The 17,764-nt window shown below is 46.5% G+C and overlaps 1 protein-coding gene across 3 annotated transcripts in view; it reads right to left on the bottom strand.

Annotated features, from left to right (window-relative positions):
* The window catches only part of st6galnac6 (ST6 (alpha-N-acetyl-neuraminyl-2,3-beta-galactosyl-1,3)-N-acetylgalactosaminide alpha-2,6-sialyltransferase 6), a 50,439-nt gene extending 33,330 nt beyond the window's left edge, over positions 1–17,109 (bottom strand). Inside the window, exons 1-2 of one of the 3 annotated variants that reach the window (XM_038781588.1) lie at positions 16,704–17,109; positions 11,574–11,642 (exon numbers count right to left, since the gene is read on the bottom strand). The gene's annotated coding sequence lies outside the window, so the exon portion shown is untranslated. The remainder of the gene's footprint in view (positions 1–11,573; positions 11,643–16,703) is intronic. The other 2 variants (XM_038781590.1, XM_038781589.1) reach the window with 2 other exon arrangements.
* Positions 17,110–17,764: the final 655 nt, after the last annotated feature.

Genomic DNA, 17,764 nt, shown 5'->3' with positions numbered 1-17,764 from the left:
ATTACACCAGCGACTACATTTCAATAGTTACTCATTGCCTGTGGGGCACTTTGAGATAACTGATAGTTGTGAAAATCACTACACAAATACATTTCTTTTTAAACTAAAATATTGTCACAAGTAAGCTTCCATTAACACTGCAATGAAGTTACTGTGAAAAGCCCCTAGTCGCCACACTCTGCAACCTGGTCAGGTAGACTGAGGAAGAACTCAGAATGCCTAATTCACCTAACAGCACGTCTTTCGGGACTTGTGGGAAGAAACCGGAGCACCCGGAGGAAACCCACGCAGATACAGGGAGAAAGTGCAGACTCCTCACAGACAGTGACCCAAGCCTGGAATCAAACCTGGGACCCTGGAGCTGTGAAGCAACAGTGCTAACCACTCTGCAGCCGTGCGGCCAAAACATGGTACCAGGCTGGATCTTTCTTGCCCCAGCTTCCATTTTGCAACAGCTATTCCTGGCATGACCAGCTCGGAGCACGACTCGAATACCACGGTTATAGAATTGTGTCATGGTCCAAACTGGGTAATGCCGGAGCCCCACGTGCTCCTCAAACGATGGGTGTACCTACACCACATGGACTGCGGCGGTTCAAGAAGGCAGCTCACCACCATCTTCTCAAGGGCAATTAGGGGTGGGCAACAAATGTTGGCTTGGCCAGCAACACCCACATCCTGTGAAACAATAAAACAAAACTCACAAGTTACAATAGGAGCCAATTTGATAAGGGGTATATGTCAGGGAGGGAACCCATTGACATGCATGTGTCTGAGTGCAGGGCTAATCTGCTTTTAAATTGCTCAACCACCCAGCAGTGTCTCAAGGCAGTTAGCACTCAGTCAGTGGACAAGTACTGTGTTCAATCACTACTTTTTAAAAACTTAGAGTACCCAATTCATTTTTTCCAATTAAGGGGCAATTTAGCATGGCCAATCCACCTACCCTGCACACCTTTAGGTTGTGAGGGCGAAACCCACGCAGATACGGGGAGAATGTGAAAACTCCACACGGACAGTGACCCAGAGCCGGGATCGAACCCGAGATCTCGTCGCCATGAGGCAGCGATGCTAACCACTGCGCCACCTTGCTATGTTCAATCACCTTTGCCCACCCCATGTACAGGACAACTTTTATTCTATTCCTGATCAATAAATGCTCAGTGAATCCTGTCTGGAATGAAAGCCAGAGTTCATGTGGCCATTAACGGAGTGCCGAGGGGCTTAAAGGGCAGGGGGAATAAGCTATATTTTTTTTATAAATGCAAACCTATATTGGCAAGACAGACGCCCTTCATAACATCACATGCTCCGTCATGCACACACAGGTAAGCAGCAGCTTTTACCTCTCCCAAAAGCTTGTCGGCACTCAAATCTTAAGAGCTTCAGAGCTCTCCTCTCCTGGATTTGAACCCATTTATTTGGAAAAGCAAATGTCCCTCTCCCCAAGAAAGCTCGTCCCCACCAATGCCAGCAAAGCTGAACCATTGCTCCGTTCCAGGCTCATAACCCAATCAGGTAAAAGGTGAACCATTTCGATACAACCCACTGCCTTGTTCTTCAATCCTGGATACACATTGAATCAGTCCCAACCTGTGCTTCCCCGATGCAGCAATTACCAGCTCCCTGCTTCTGACAGGGAGAGTACAAAGTGTTCTGGCCCTCCCATCCTGTAAATACTACATTTGCTCATCAATCTGTTGCGTGTATGTTACTACCTTCCCCGGGCATCAAGAGGATTCTACACTGTAGATACCAATTTGATGATTGAGAATTGATCCAAGCGGAATCTGGTTCAATGGGCCCGAAGCACTGAAGTCAGATCATATGCCCAAACACCTCTAAAGTCTTTCTGCTCATTCCCCCCCATTGCTTCTGACCCACCTTTATTTCACTGTACCTTGTTCACACAGGATCCGAGTGATTCATAAACAATGTATTTTAATTAATAACTAAATTGGACTTGCCTCAGTGGGACCGGACACACAGCAACTATGCTCGTGAGAGAAGCACAATGCCGAGATTAAGGCCGAGATTCTCCGGACATTGCGATTCGATTTTCACGCCGGAAGCGTACACCCGGCAATCGGTTTCGTGGCAGCATGGGGGTGTTAACACGGGAAAATCCACTGACAGTCAGCAGGAAGATAGAACCCCACCGCTAGCGAATGGCACACGGCCGAGAAACACGGGGCTGGGGGAGCAGAATGCCCCGCCCAAAATAAGCAGACTCAAAACTAACATATTTTGTGCATCGCTATGCAACGGATGAACATGTCTGTGGGTCCCACCACCCACCGCACTTCCTGCTCCAGATCGTGTCTAACAATACCACAATGGGCAGCATGGTAGCACAGTGGTTAGCACTGTCGCTTCACAGCGCCAGGGTCCCAGGTTCGATTCCAGGCTTGGGTGACTGTCTGTGTGGAGTTTGCACGTTCTCCCCGTGTCTGCGTGGGTTTCCTCCGGGTGCTTCGGTTTCATCCCACAAAGTCCCGAAAGACGCGCTTATTAGGCGATTTTGACATTCTGAATTCCCCCACAGGCACCAGAATGTGGTGATTAGAGGGTTTTCACAGTAACTTCATCGCAGTGTTAATGTAAGCCTACTTGAGACACTAATAAAGATTATTATTATTATGAGCTTCCAACACTTCTGTCCACTCAATGTCAACCACGTGACTCCCCAGGTGGAGGTTTCAATCAGGGTGGTGCTTCCCCAGTCACTCATCCTGCTCCCGTTAATCCTGCATACAATAGTTTTATTCACTCTGTAGACCAGACAGTGAGGTTGGAAGGGGGGGGGATTTCCCAAGCCCGCATTTTGGTGACGCCATATATACCGCACAACCTCGACATACAGCAATGTCCTTCCTAATCCTTCCTAGTGTCATTTGAGAGTACCTTTAAGAGAAGAGTGTTTACTACTGCAGTGATGTCAAAGAGTGGGTGGAGCTGGGCTGCCTGTCCACTTTTTACTTTTGTTTTAGGCTTTATGCTGCAGGATGTGTTTTAGTTTCGTTTTCAGAGCTGGCTAGCTGCAGTCACAGCCAGAAGGTGTATGAATCTCTCTCTCTGTAATCTAAAGACTGTAAATTGATCCGGGTGATTTAAAACTAATCACAACAGGAGTGACTTTAACCTGATGTGCTTCTGGTAAAAGGTGTTTTAAGTCTTATGGATGTTAAAAGGAAAGCATAAAGGATTACTTAGTGTTGTATTCTTTGGGGGTTGCATTTGAATTAATGGTTGCTAAGATGCTCACTGTATGTTTTAAAAAGTTTAACTTGAGTTCATAGAATCAACATTGTTTTGTTTTAAAAAATACTTTTCCATTTCTGCTGTACCACATCTGTAGAGTGGGCCATGTGCTCCCCATACCACAATCTATTAAAAGTTGTGGGTCAGGTGAACTCCATGATACACTTTGGGGTTCTCCAAACCCTGGCCCATAACACTAGGCAATAACACAATGTGGATAGTCACCCGACACCCCCCCCTCCCCCAACACAATCAGACGGTGCAGCCAATCAGCCAAATCAGGGCGTGTTAATACTGCCGTGGTCTCACTGAGCCACCTGCGTAGGAACCGCATGTCTGATCTTGTGGTTCAGATCATTGCTGAAGATCCCATGGCGCTATTTGAAAGAGAGCAGAGAATGTTCCCAGCGTCCTGGTCAACAACGGTAACTGTGCCTGAACCATACAAGGAGGCGTTAGAACAAGTTTCCAAAAGCTGGTTTTAAGGGGCACCGTAAGGGAGGTAGTGAGGCACAACAGAGGGGTGGGAATTCCAGAGACTGGGCGAGCTGCAGGCATGGCCACCAGTGATGGAGCAATGACAACTTGCAAGGGCAAAATTGGGGCAGCGCAGAGATCGTGGAGGGTTCTAGAGCTGGAGGAGTTTACAAAGAGGAGTGGGGGGGGGGGGGGACGAGGGATTTGAAAACAAGGATGAGAGTTTTTAAAATCTAGGCATTGCAACAAGTAAAAGGTCAAAGAATTGCTGTGATTAGGATATGGGCAACACCCTTTCGGATAATTCCTAGCTCAGGCAACATTGCCAAAAACAGATGAATTGGGCCTTTCATCCGATTGTCGTTTGTCGAGCAAGGCTGGTACAGAATGGTAGCTACTTATTTGTCTTTACATAACATCAGTTACTGCTGTCATCTGATGTGAAAAATGACCCGAGCTAATTGAAAAATGTCATTTAAATGCAAAGCTTCTTTCAAATAAAGCAACAAGTATTTTAAGGTCATCGACAGATTATTGATGCCTTCTCTTCTGGTTAATAAGTGTACTGTGCGAGTTTATTGCCAAAATGCGATGTCAAGCCTCAAGGTTAACTGCCCATGGAATATTTCCATTTATTGTAGGCTTGATAAGATCATTCTTCTCTTTCCATTCATTCCCCGTGCGTTGCAATCAATATTCAAGCGGCAGTCTCCCGGCTTAACGCATCCTTCCCCAAGTCTGTGGAACTGCCCCATCTAGAGTCAGTCCTCCCTCATCATTTAAAGGCTTTTACGACCACAAACTTTTCGCCACCGTTATTTTCTGACACTCCATTTTTTCCCACTTGTTTTCAGCCTTGATAGCTTCTTCCAGGTACATCAGAAATAAAAAAATAAATAAACAAACAGAGTTGTTGGTGGAACAGACCATGAATGTCACTAAAATGAGAGGCATGTTGCAGAAGCTTCTTTATAATAATAATCTTTATTGTCACAAGTAGGCTCATATTAACACTGCGATGCAGTTACTGTGAAAAGCCCCTAGTCGCCACATTCCATCGCCTGTTCGGGTACACAGAGGGAGAATTCAGAATGTCCAATTCACCTAACAAGCATATCTTTCAGGAATTGTGGGAGGAAACCGGAGCACCCGGAGGAAACCCACGGGGAGAACGTGCAGACAACGCACAGACAGTGATCCAAGCCGGGAATCAAACCCGGGTCCCTGGCGGTGAAGCAATAGTGCTAACCACTGTGCTACCGTGCCCCCCAGCAACATGTCTCCCTTTTCAACGATATTCAAAGAATAAATACGTTGCAGCTGCATCATCCTTTTGACGCTGAACTTGAGAGGCAAGACAATACGATGCCATGCTGTACAACAAAGCTAGGTTGAGCGCATGGTAGCCATGATGTGGAGATGCCGGCGTTGGACTGGGGTGAGCACAGTAAGAAGTCTTACAACACCAGGTTAAAGTCCAACAGGTTTGTTTCAAACACTAGCTTTCGGAGCACGGCTCCTTCCTCGGGTGTATGCGAGACATCAAAAAACATACAGGCAAATGTTTTGTCGTAGAGTGAGGCAATTCACTGGTATGGGTGTACAAGGTGAATCGGGTTACAACTCCCAGGGCTGTATTGCATAATCCAAGTCCTGGTGAATTTTAAAAACACTGTTGAAGGGTGGCTAACTCAAATCAGCAATAAAACCCAAACTCGCGCATCTATTCTCTGCCACATATCTGGGCCATGGAACCTCCTCCACTGAGTTAGAGTTTTCATCCTTCTCTCTCCACCACCCCCCCCCCCCCCCCCCACTTCAGATAATCTGTTGTAACAATGCACATATCTTCCATCTTCCCTCGTTTCTCTGCTCTCTCCACATTTAATCATCTTCTGTCCCGTACCCAGTCACCTGCTTATTAACATCTCCATCATGTCCGAGGTCAAAGAACATAGAACATACAATGCAGAAGGAGGCCATTCGGCCCATCGAGTCTGCACCGACGCACTTAAGCCCTCACTTCCACTCTATCCCCTTAACCCAATAACCCAGGGGTGGGCAAACTTTTCCGTGCAAGGGCCACATTCAGAAATTCACAATTCACAAAGGGCCGCATAGTATATTAAGTAAAATAATTACTTCACCCGGTTATGATTCTGGGCGCCTCATATAGAACATAGAACAGTCTAGCACAGAACAGGCCCTTCGGCCCTCGACGTTGTGCCGAGCAATGATCACCCTACTCAAGTCAACGTATCCACCCTATACCAGTAAGTAACCCAACAGCCCCCCCCCCCCCCCCATTAACCTTAAAAAAAAAAATTTTTTTTTTAATTTTTAAAAAAAAAAATTTTTTTTTAATGACTTGGTGGGCCGCAGAAATACCTTTGGCGGGCCGCATGCGGCCCGCGGGCCATAGTTTGCCCACCCCTGCAATAACCCCTCTTAACCATTTTTAGAACATAAGAACTAGGAGCAGGAGTAGGCCATCTGGCCCCTCGAGCCTGCTCCGCCATTCAATGAGACCATGGCTGATCTTTTGTGGACCCAGCTCCACTTTTGGTCAAAGGGCAATTTATCATGGCCAATCCACCTAACCTGCACGTCTTTGGACTGTGGGAGGAAACCGGAGCACCCGGAGGAAACCCACGCAGACACGGCGAGAATGTGCAGACATATAAGAAATGGAGCAGCTCATATTACTGAAGTGATGTCAGAGGGGGGAGCTGAGCTGAGCTCACTTCTGCTTTTTGGGAGTTTTAGTTTCAGTTTTGAGAAAAAGAGCTTGGGTGTGTCTGTGTTTGCCGTGAGCTGGATCTGCTGTGATCTCTGCCATGAAAGGCTCATTTGGGTGATTTAAACTCATAATAGTAATGTCTTTAACCTGATGTGTTTCTGTTTAAAGTGTTAAGTCTTTTGGAGGTTTGAAGGAACATTTTGAGGGATTATTTAGTGTTGTATTATTTTCGGGGTTATCTTTGAAGTAAGGGGTGTTAAGGGATCCAATGTTTATTTTAAAAGGTTAAGTTGAATTCATGGAATAAACACTGTTTTGTGTTTAAAAACCCACGTGTCCATAATTGTAATACCACACCTAGAGACCTAGCCGTGTGCTTCAAAAGCAACAATACATTAAAGGGAGAGGTTGGTTGAACTCCATGATACATTTTGGGGTTCTGAAAACACGGCTCCCATAACAACACTCACTTGTAGTGCGGGAGGTGAATAGCATAGACTCGTTTAAAGGGAAGATACTTAATCGCATGACGGAGAAAGGAATAGAAAGGTATATTGGTGGAGCAAGATGTAGCGGGTGAACTGTTAATAATATTTTAATTATATAGCCAAGGTACATAGTTGAAAGGCATTATTTAATTAAATACTATGATTTGATTTGATTTATTGTTGCATGTATTAGTATACTGTGAAAAGTATTGCTTCTTGCATGCTTTACAAACAATGCATACCGTACATATGGAAGGAAGGAGAGACTGCAGAATATAATGTTACAGTTATAGCAAGGTGTAGAGAAAAGATCAACTTAATACGAGGTAGGTCCATTCAAAAGTCTGACGTCAGTAGGGAAGAAGCTGTTCTTGAGTCGGTTGGTACGTGACCTCAAACTTTGGTATTTTTTTCCTGACGGAAGAAGGTGGAAGAGAGTTTGTCCGGGGTGCATGGGGTCCTTAATTATGCTGGCTGCCTTTCCGAGGCAGCGGGAATTGTAGACAGAGTCAATGGATGGGAGGCTGGTTTGCGTGATTGACTGGATTACCTTCACGACCTTTTGTAGTTTCCTGCGGTCTTGGGCAGAGCAGGCTCCATGCCAAGCTGTGACACAACCAGAAAGAATGCTATCTATGGTGCATCTGTAGAAGTTGGTGAGGGCTGTAGCTGACATGCCAAATTTCCTTAGTCTTCTGAGAAAGTAGAGTTGTTGGTAAGCTTTCTTAACTATAGTGTCGGCATGGGGGAGACCAGGACAGGCTGTTGGTGATCTGTACACCTAAAAACTTGAAGCTCTCGACCCTTTCTACTTCGTTCCCATTGATGTTGACAGGGGCATGTACTCCATTGTGCTTCCTCAATGTCTTTCATTTTCTGAGCAGAGATCAAGTGTAGAATCAAGTCCTAGGTCAGGTGTAACGCCTGTCCTAGTCAGCTTGAATCTAGTATGCCTCCTTTGTGGGGGCCATGATTTGGAATTGGATTTGAAAGGAGATGGATTAAGGCTTTGTCCTGTCCACGCTCCGCGCATTGGCTTTGTAACGCTGGTAAGGAATGTAGGATCTGTTGGGGGGGGGGGGGATGCATCACTACCCCCGGGAACGATATTTATGTTTAATTCTTTAAGTGTGCTTCAACTTTGTTTTAGTTACAGTCACCCCTCTTTAAATTGATCATTTGTTGGCTGGGTTGCATCATCAACGCCAGCAATTACATTTTATTTCTGATTTTGTAAGTTTTTTTCTTGACATTTTGATTTTTGTGATAGTGCTTCACCAGCGGCTGACACCCACCACCTCGCTAAGTGTATTTTATTGATTCTTTCGGTTTATTTAAAAAACCGAAGGAGGATAAATAGCCCCCCCCCCCCCCCCCCCCCCAAACGGGCACCTATACACCCAGGAAATGATATTTTGGCCACGCCAACTTTCCTTTGACATTTTGATTTTTGTTACAGTGCCTCATCTAGGACATTCACCCTCCCCTAATTTTTTATCAGTGGGTTCATTTATTGACTTGCTGTTTTATTAAAGTAGTATTTTGTGAGAGAGAGAGAGAGAGACTGAACAAAGTCCATAAACTCTCTCAGCAAGCAAACCCACGGTGTCTTGGTTTCAACTTCACCAAGCAGCTTAGGTTTTATTAACAGGGATGAGATTTGTGTAGAGCCTCCGGGATCTACTTTTGCCAACCAGCCAATCTTCGGGCCCACGCCGGCCAACCTTTGTGACCCACGCCACATTCACTTCCCTTTAATGCAAAAGGGGAGCCTGCTTGGCCTTCACCCTCTCACTCCAATCTGGTTCACAGGAGGATAGGGCAATGCGCATTTCAGTTGCAAACCAGCCAGTTCCCTTCTGCCGCCTTTATCTTTGTGTGAATGGAAAATCCAACCTCACATGTAGGTCGGCATGAAGGGCAATAGCAACAAAATGCTCATTTTACTCAGCACTGGATACGCCTTGGAGATGGTACTGCAGAATGCCGACAGCCTCATGAGTTTTAGGCATGTTTTTAAATGTACTGTCAGTCTTTTCATTTGGAGTCAGCTATAAGTTAATAACTGATTCTAGGGGCAGCACGGTGGCGCAGTGGTAGCACTGCAGTCTCACGGCACCGAGGTCCCAGGTTCAATCCCGGCTCTGGGTCACTGTCCGTGTGGAGTTTGCACATTCTCCCCGTGCTTGCGTGGGTTTCGCCCCCACAACCCAAAGATGTGCAAGGTAGGTGGATTGAACATGCTAAATTGCCCCTTAATTGGAAAAAAATAATTGGGTACTCTAAATTTATTTTTTAAAACTGATTCTGGGGTCTGAAACTCAAAATAGATTTTTCACCCACCACTTCTCTTTCAGAATCTGAAATTTCTCCTTTAATTTGCCAGTACTTCCCTGCACATTGGCTTTGCTTCCTGAATGCATTGGAACAATTTCTGAGACTCCAGATCCAATACAACAAAAGCAATAAATTATTTTTTAATGAACATAAAGCAGTCAACTAAGTTTAAAAGAGTTATTTTTTTTTTTAAATTTAGTGCAATCGAATATTTGCCAGATTTACAGGCTAATTTAACAAGGTACAGGGGTGCAAAGTGAGGAAATGGAAAGTAATTTAATTGTTTTCTGTGGGTATTTGTCCTGTTAGATCATGAAGAAATCGATTGATTGGTAGCCATGCCAACTAATCTCCTCCCACCCTCCCCCACAACCCACCCCCAGTTTCTGAACTAGGCATCGACTGTGTAAATTAAATAAGCTTGCCAACTTTTTTTTTCCCAAAAGGGCCAAATGGAAAATACTCTTCAGATGTTATTTACTGTTTCATTCAGCAAGAGGATAATATAAGTACATTATTCTATAACAGTCTCCTGATTAAATTAAATAGAACTGCAATTTAAAATGAAAGTGTTATTTGACCTGGTGGTCTTACTGGCACGATGAAAGGCAACCACATTACACAGTATAGTGTTTGCAATTTGTTGAGAGTATACTTTCCCAGCAGAATCAAGATATTAATCGGTTCTACTATCTCCATGTAGAGATTATATTGGCAACTCATCAGTCGGACACTTTAGGAACTTTCAAGCGGTTATTGGATGGGCATATGGAGTGCACTAGAATGATTGGGAGTAGGTTGATTTGATCTTAGTTTCAGACTAGTTCGGCACAATATCGTGGGCCGAAGGGCCTGTACTGTGCTGTGCAGTTCTATGTTCTAACTATACCTCAAGAACTCATCTTTATACTGCTTTGTTCCAAAGTGAAGATTCGTCGTGGGCTGCTGTGAACCAGAGGCCCTGGTGCTCTGTACAGAGCTAAAACTAGCACTGCTTTGTCTTGCCCTGGACTCTCCTGCGCAGCTCTCTCCAACAGATTCAGATGCGAGATCCTGGTCAGTAGGTACATTGCCCATTTGTGTGTCTGGCGTCTCTTTCTTGTAAGGAAATGAGTTATCGTCACAGTCTCCTTGCCAGCAGCTAGAAAATGGACGAAGCTCTCCTCTGTGATTTGTCAAAAGTACGTACATAGAGGGCACTTGGTGTCAAGTGTACATAACAGGGCACGTGACCTGCTCACTGCTGCCGCTTCTGGCCAGGAGACTGTACACAGCCTCCTTTCCTTCTCATTTAACAGGCCTCCATTTTCAATAAAAATGCTGGTAGTGGCCATTGAGTGCTTCTCCCACGACCGTCACTATTCCTAGTTTCCATATTTGGTGAGCATGAAAAGAAATGTTGTTCTTCTCTCCAACCTCCTCTGTACTGGACGCACTGACCATAACTATCACGTTAGTTAGCTATCCTCCTTGTCCCGGGCCGGGCACAAAGCTGCAACAAATGTTCCTCCATCAGGCACTTTGTTGTGATGCCTCACCCCATGTAAGCCCCATCTCATCCAGATCAGTCACCGCAGTCCTACACCATGTTCTTTTGGCCCGCCCCAGTTACGATCCCTGGCTGGTATCCACCTTAGAGCAACCTTCGATACTCAGTCATTCTTAGTAGGAGCTCAGGCCGGACCTGGAGCAGGGAGGATAGTGCTTATTTTCTCTCTGTCTCTCTTCCCCCCCCCCCCCCCCCCCCACCTTGCAGCTTACCCAAGAAAACCATTTTGCATTCGTGTTCACAATGCCCTTGCTGTAAAAATAAATATTTTTACTTCATTCCACTCTCCTCCCCCACATCGTGGGTTTCACACGAAGCATTCCGCAGTTGAATAGCAGAGTGCGGCGTCGTTTGCTCTGGTCAAAATACATTACTGCAGCCTCAGAGGAGCACAGCAGATTAGCTATCCCCATTTAGCAACCATCTTTGTGACCTTTCGGAGCTAGACTTGTAACTGATTTCCAGATTGAGTGCCTAAGCTTTTGAACAAGGTTAAGTATAGGTAATGTTCAATGTAATGTCACTTAGCATTTCGAAAGCCATCAATAGAAATAATCTTCATTTGCATCAGCATTTCAACTGATGTGCCGCAGAAACTCCATTATCCCCTGTATCTTTGTGCATATGGTGAGTGCAAAACGGGATCTTGGTATTGGGACGGGAGAAATAATTTGATTCAAGGTTCACAAATGTGCAGGAAATACTCTGCAGGAACACTTACCCTCTCGTCACCTCTCATCGCAAAATCGGGCATTGAGTCTACATGTCTTTGGAGGTGGGGTGGAAAAAACTGGGAATATAAACAAATGAGAAAACATACAACTCTATCAATATTATCCCCTGTTGAACCTTTGCATCCCCCTTCTCCCACCTAGACCCGTAGCTGCTCTGCCCTCCCCCATCAAGAACAGTAAACGCTCCCTTACCCCTCTAGAATAGTAAATGCCCCGCTCCTCCCTCCCCAGCTATAACAGAAAATGCCCCCTCCCCATCAACATTAACAAATGCTTCCCTCACCCTCTAGAACAATAAATGCTCCCCCTTGAGAACAGCAAACGTTCCCCAGCACTCTAGAACAGTAAACGCTCCCACCCACCCCTCGAGAACAGCAAATGCTCCCATTTCCCCTTCTAGAACAGTGCAGGCTCCCACCTCACCCTCTAGAACAATAAATGCTCCCCCTTGAGAACAGCAAACATTCCCCAGCACTCTAGAACAGTAAACGCTCCCACCCACCCCTCGAGAACAGCAAATGCTCCCATTTCCCCTTCTAGAACAGTGCAGGCTCCCACCTCACCCTCTAGAACAGTAAAAGGTCACTCCCCCTTCTAGGATAGTAAGCGCTCCCCCCTTGTCCTGTGAGAGTACCTTTAAGAAATGGGTGTTTAAGCAATGTGCCGTTAAGAAATAGAGCAGCTCATATTACTGAAGTGATGTCAGAGGGTGAGGGGAGCTGAGCTGAGCTCACTTCTGTTTTTGGTTTCAGTTTTGAGGTTAGGAGCTTGAGTGTGTGTGTGTTTGCAGTGAGATGGATCTGCTGTGGTCTCTGCCATGAAAGACTATCTCTGAATCATTTGGGTGATTTAAACTCATAATAGTAATGTCTTTAACCTGATGTGGTTCTGTTTAAAGGTGTTAAGTCTCTTGGATGTTTAAAGGAAAAAGTGAAGGATTATTTAGTGATGTATTATTTTCGGGGTTATCTTTGAAGTAAGGGGTGTTAAGTGATCCAATGTTTATTTAAAAGGTTAAGTTGAGTTCATGGAATAAACATTGTTTTGTTTTTAAAAACCCATGTGTCCATAATTGTAATACCACACCTGGAGAACATGCCGTGTGCTTCAAAAGCAACAATACATTAAAGGGGGAGGTTGGTTGAACGCCATGATACATTTCGGGGTTCTGAAAACGCTTCTCCCATAACACCCTCCAGAACAGTAAACACTCCCCTCTTACTCCCCATATAGGACACTAAACAATCCCCTCCCCATCCAGGACACCAAACAAACCCCTCCCCACTCCCCAGCAAGGACAGTAAACTCCCCCTCCCCGTCTAGGACACTAAATACTCCCCTCCCCCCACCCCATCTAGAATAGTAAACATTCCCATCCCCCTTTGGACAACAATAAACACCCTTCCCCCCCTCCATAACTGGGACAGGAAACACTCCCCTCAACCCTCCTCATCTAGGACAGGAAACACTCCCTTCCACACATGCCAATCTAGGACGGCAAACACTCACCTCACCCTCCTCATCTAGAGCAGTAAACTCTCCCCCCCTCCCCCTCCCCATCAAGGACAGTAAACACTCCCCACCCCTCTCCCCATCTTGAACAGTAAACACGGCCCCTCCTCCTCTAGAACAGTAAGCGCTCCCCTTTCCCGTCTAGAACGGTAAACACACCCATCCCCGTCCCCGATTCGAGAACAGTAATCACTCGCATACCCCCTCCCCATGTGATGTGGCACAGTAAACACTCCACCCCCTTCCCATCTAGGACAGTAAACACTCTCCCTCCCCCCACCCCCCTTCCCATCTGGGACATTAAACATTCGCTTCCCCTGTCCCATCTAGAACAGTAAACACTCCCCTCGCTCCCCATTTAGAACAGCAAACATTCCCCCCTCCCCATCTAGAACAGTAAACGCTCCCCCTCCTCCTCGAGAACAGCAAGCGCACCCCCTTTCCCGTCTAGAACAGCAAACGCTCCCCTCCTGCCTTCGAGAACAGTAAACACCTGCCCCCCTCCCCATCTAGGACAGTAAACACTCTCTCCCCCTCCCCCCCCCCCATCTAGGACAGTAAACACTCTCTCTCCCCCCCCCCCCCCCCCCCCATCTAGGACAGTAAACACCCCCCCCCCCTCCTCCCCATCTAGGACAGTAAACAGTCCCCTAGGACAGTAAACACTCCCCTCTCCATCTAGAATGGTAAACACTCCTCTCCCCCCCCCCCAATCCAGAACAGTAGATTTTCCCCTCCCCCTTAAGGACAGTCGACACTTCCCTCACCTTCGCCATCTAGAACAGTAAACACTCCCCTCCCTATCTAGACCAGTAAATACTCCCCCTCCTCCATCTCGAACTGTAAACACTCCCCCTCCTCCATCTCGAACTGTAAACACTCCCCCTCATCCACCTGGAACAGTAAACACTCCCCCTCATCCACCTGGAACAGTAAACACTCCCCCTCATCCACCTGGAACAGTAAACACTCCCCCTCATCCACCTAGAACAGTAAACACTCCCCCTCATCCACCTAGAACAGTAAACACTCCCCCTCATCCACCTAGAACAGTAAACACTCCCCCTCATCCACCTAGAACAGTAAACACTCCCCCTCATCCACCTAGAACAGTAAACATTCCCCCTCATCCACCTAGAACAGTAAACACTCCCCCTCATCCACCTAGAACAGTAAACACTCCCCCTCATCTACCTAGAACAGTAAACACTCCCCCTCATCCACCTAGAACAGTAAACACTCCCACTCATCCACCTAGAACAGTAAACATTCCCCCTCATCCACCTAGAACAGTAAATGCTAACCCTGGCTCGGTCTGGAACAGTAAACATTAACCTTCGCCAGGATGGAACAGTAAACACTAATCCTGGTCCGGGGTGGAACATTAAATATTAACCCTGGTCTGGATATGGAACAGTAAACACTAACCCTGGTCTGGGTCTGGAACAGTAAACACTAACTTTGGTCTGGATCTGGAACAGTAAACACTAACCCTGGTCTGGATATGGAACAGTAAACACTAACCCTGGTCTGGGTCTGAAACAGTAAACACTAACCCTGGTCTGGATCTGGAACAGTAAACATTAACCCTGCTCTGGATCTGGAACAGTAAACATTAACCCTGGTTTGGTTCTGGAACAGTAAACACTAACCCCGATCTGGTTCTGGAACAGTAAACACTAACCCCGGTCTGGATCTGGAACAGTAAACACTAACCCTGGTCTGGAACAGTAAACACTAACCCTGGTCTGGATCTGGAACAGTAAACACTAACCCTGGTCTGGATATGGAACAGTAAACACTAACCATGGTCTGGAACAGTAAACGCTAACCCCGGTCTGGATCTGGAACAGTAAACACTAACCCTGGTCTGGAACAGTAAACACTAACCCCGGCCTGTATCTGGAACAGTAAACACTAACCCTGGTCTGGAACAGTAAACACTAACCCTGGTCTGGATATGGAACAGTAAACACTAACCCTGGTCTGGAACAGTAAACACTAACCCTTGTCTGGATCTGGAAGAGTAAACACTAACCCTGGTCTGGATCTGGAACAGGAAACACTAATCCGGGTCAGGATCTGGAGCAGTAAACACTAACCCTGGTCTGGATCTAGAACAGTAAACACTAACCCTGGTCTGGATCTGGAGCAGTAAACACTAACCCTAGTCTGGATCTGGAGCAGTAAACACTATCCCTGGTCTGGAATAGTTAACACTAACTCTGGTCTGGATCTGGAACAGTAAACACTAACCCTGGTCTGGAACAGTAAACACTAACCCTGGTCTGGATATGGAACAGTAAACACTAACCCCGGTCTGGAACAGTAAACACTAACCCCGGTCTGGAACAGTAAACACTAACTTTGGTCTGGATCTGGAACAGTAAACACTAACCCTTGTCTGGATCTGGAACAGTAAACACTAACCCTGGTCTGGATCTGGAGCAGTAAACACTAACCCTAGTCTGGATCTGGAGCAGTAAACACTATCCCTGGTCTGGAATAGTTAACACTAACTCTGGTCTGGATCTGGAACAGTAAACACTAACCCTGGTCTGGAACAGTAAACACTAACCCTGGTCTGGATATGGAACAGTAAACACTAACCCCGGTCTGGAACAGTAAACACTAACCCCGGTCTGGAACAGTAAACACTAACCCGGGTCTGGATCTGGAACAGTAAACACTAACCCTTGTCTGGATCTGGAACAGTAAACACTAACCCTGGTCTGGATCTGGAACAGTAAACACTAACCCTGGTCTGGATCTGGAACAGTAAACACTAACCCTAGTCTGGTTCTCAAGCAGTAAACACTAACCCTGTCTGGATCTGGAGCAGTAAACACTAACCCTGTCTGGATCTGGAGCAGTAAACACTAACCCTGTCTGGATCTGGAGCAGTAAACACTAACCCTGTCTGGGTCTGGAGCAGTAAACACTAACCCTGTCTGGGTCTGGAGCAGTAAACACTATCCCTGGTCTGGAATAGTTAACACTATCCCTGGTTTGGAATAGTTAACACTAATCCTGGTCTGGAATAGTTAACACTAACCCTGGTCTGTATTTGGAGCAGTAAACACTAACCCTGCCTGGATCTGGAGCAGTAAACACTAACCCTGTCTGGGTCTGGAGCAGTAAACACTATCCCTGGTCTGGAATAGTTAACACTAATCCTGGTCTGGAATAGTTAACACTAACCCTGGTCTGTACTTGGAGCAGTAAACACTAACCCTGTCTGGGTCTGGAGCAGTAAACACTAACCCTGTCTGGGTCTGGAGCAGTAAACACTAACCTTGTCTGGGTCTGGAGCAGTATACACTATCCCTGGTCTGGAATAGTTAACACTAATCCTGTTCTGGAATAGTTAACACTAACCCTGGTCTGTACTTGGAGCAGTAAACACTAACCCTATCTGGATCTGGAGCAGTAAACACTAACCCTATCTGGGTCTGGAGCAGTAAACACTATCTTGGTCTGGAACAGTCTGGAACCCTGCCCCCCAACCCACTTTCTGATCTAGAACAGCAGTATATATCTGATCTAGGGGAATAACGATGCCCTGTGAATACAGTACCAGTCTCCCGCGCATGGAGCACACTAACCTGCCGGCTGGGTGAGGACTGGGCTGTGTCGGTGGGAGTCAGGCTGCGGGTTTACCGGGTCGGGAGCGGCTCAGTGTCACTCTCTCGGGCGGGTTACGCTGTATCGATGCTGGGGCTGAGCAGCCGCCGGCCACATTGTTACTGTATCCATCTGGCTGTTGTATCTTTTATCTTGTCGCTGGGGTTGGTTGTTTTGGTCGCTCCGGGTTCCTCCCGAGCCGCCGCCGCCGCCGCGCGCCCCTGCTCGTACCCGGCCGCGCGTGCACGCGCACTGCCACTCAATGTAGCGTCCCCTGCAGCGTGAAATCGATCCGATTGTGCGAAATGAAATTGACCAAATATTGCTTCTTGGGTGTTTGCGATCCTTCCACCCCGCGGGTCGACAGATAGAATTCGTTTCAAAATAAATATTTACCAGTGTGACCATTGCAAATACAGGGTTGTGGCACTGCTGATCTTTGCAAATTGGAGAGAGATTGCGCCAGCACAGAGGAAGTGGAAAGCCGAGTGGTGTTACACTGAACTGTTTGAGGTTGGGGAGGACGGTTTTTGCTGTTGCTATTTTGCAGCTTGTCTTTCTCATGTTAAGTTGATTTGCTCTCAATTCTAAAAGGCTGTGCAAAAAGCCAAGGGACCGAGAATTAATGAGCTCAAATGGGGGGGGGGGGGGGGGGCAGGTCGGTTCAGGGGTGGATAAAGCATTCCGTGCTATATAAATAGAGGCTTAAAAGAGTACAATAGCAAGGAACTTTATAAAACACTGCTTCAGCCTCAACTGGAGTATTGTGTCTAATTGTGGGTTTCGCGCGTTTCAGGAAAGATGCGAAGACATATATAAGTAATCTTAAAATTAAATAACATACAAAAGGAGGCCATTCAGCCCGCTGAGTCCGTGCTGGCTCTCTGCAAGTATAGCTCAGCTGGTCCACACTCAGATCCCAACCCTTTCTCTGTAGTCCTATCCGCCCCCCTCCCCCCTTTTACAGGTAATGATCGAATTCTCCTTTGAAAGCTATGATCGAATCTGCTCCCCCCACCTTCTCAGGCAATACATTCCAGAT

This window comes from Scyliorhinus canicula, chromosome 21 (assembly GCF_902713615.1).
Source record: "Scyliorhinus canicula chromosome 21, sScyCan1.1, whole genome shotgun sequence".
NCBI lineage: Eukaryota > Metazoa > Chordata > Chondrichthyes > Carcharhiniformes > Scyliorhinidae > Scyliorhinus > Scyliorhinus canicula.
This window is presented reverse-complemented; position numbering and strand designations above follow the sequence as displayed.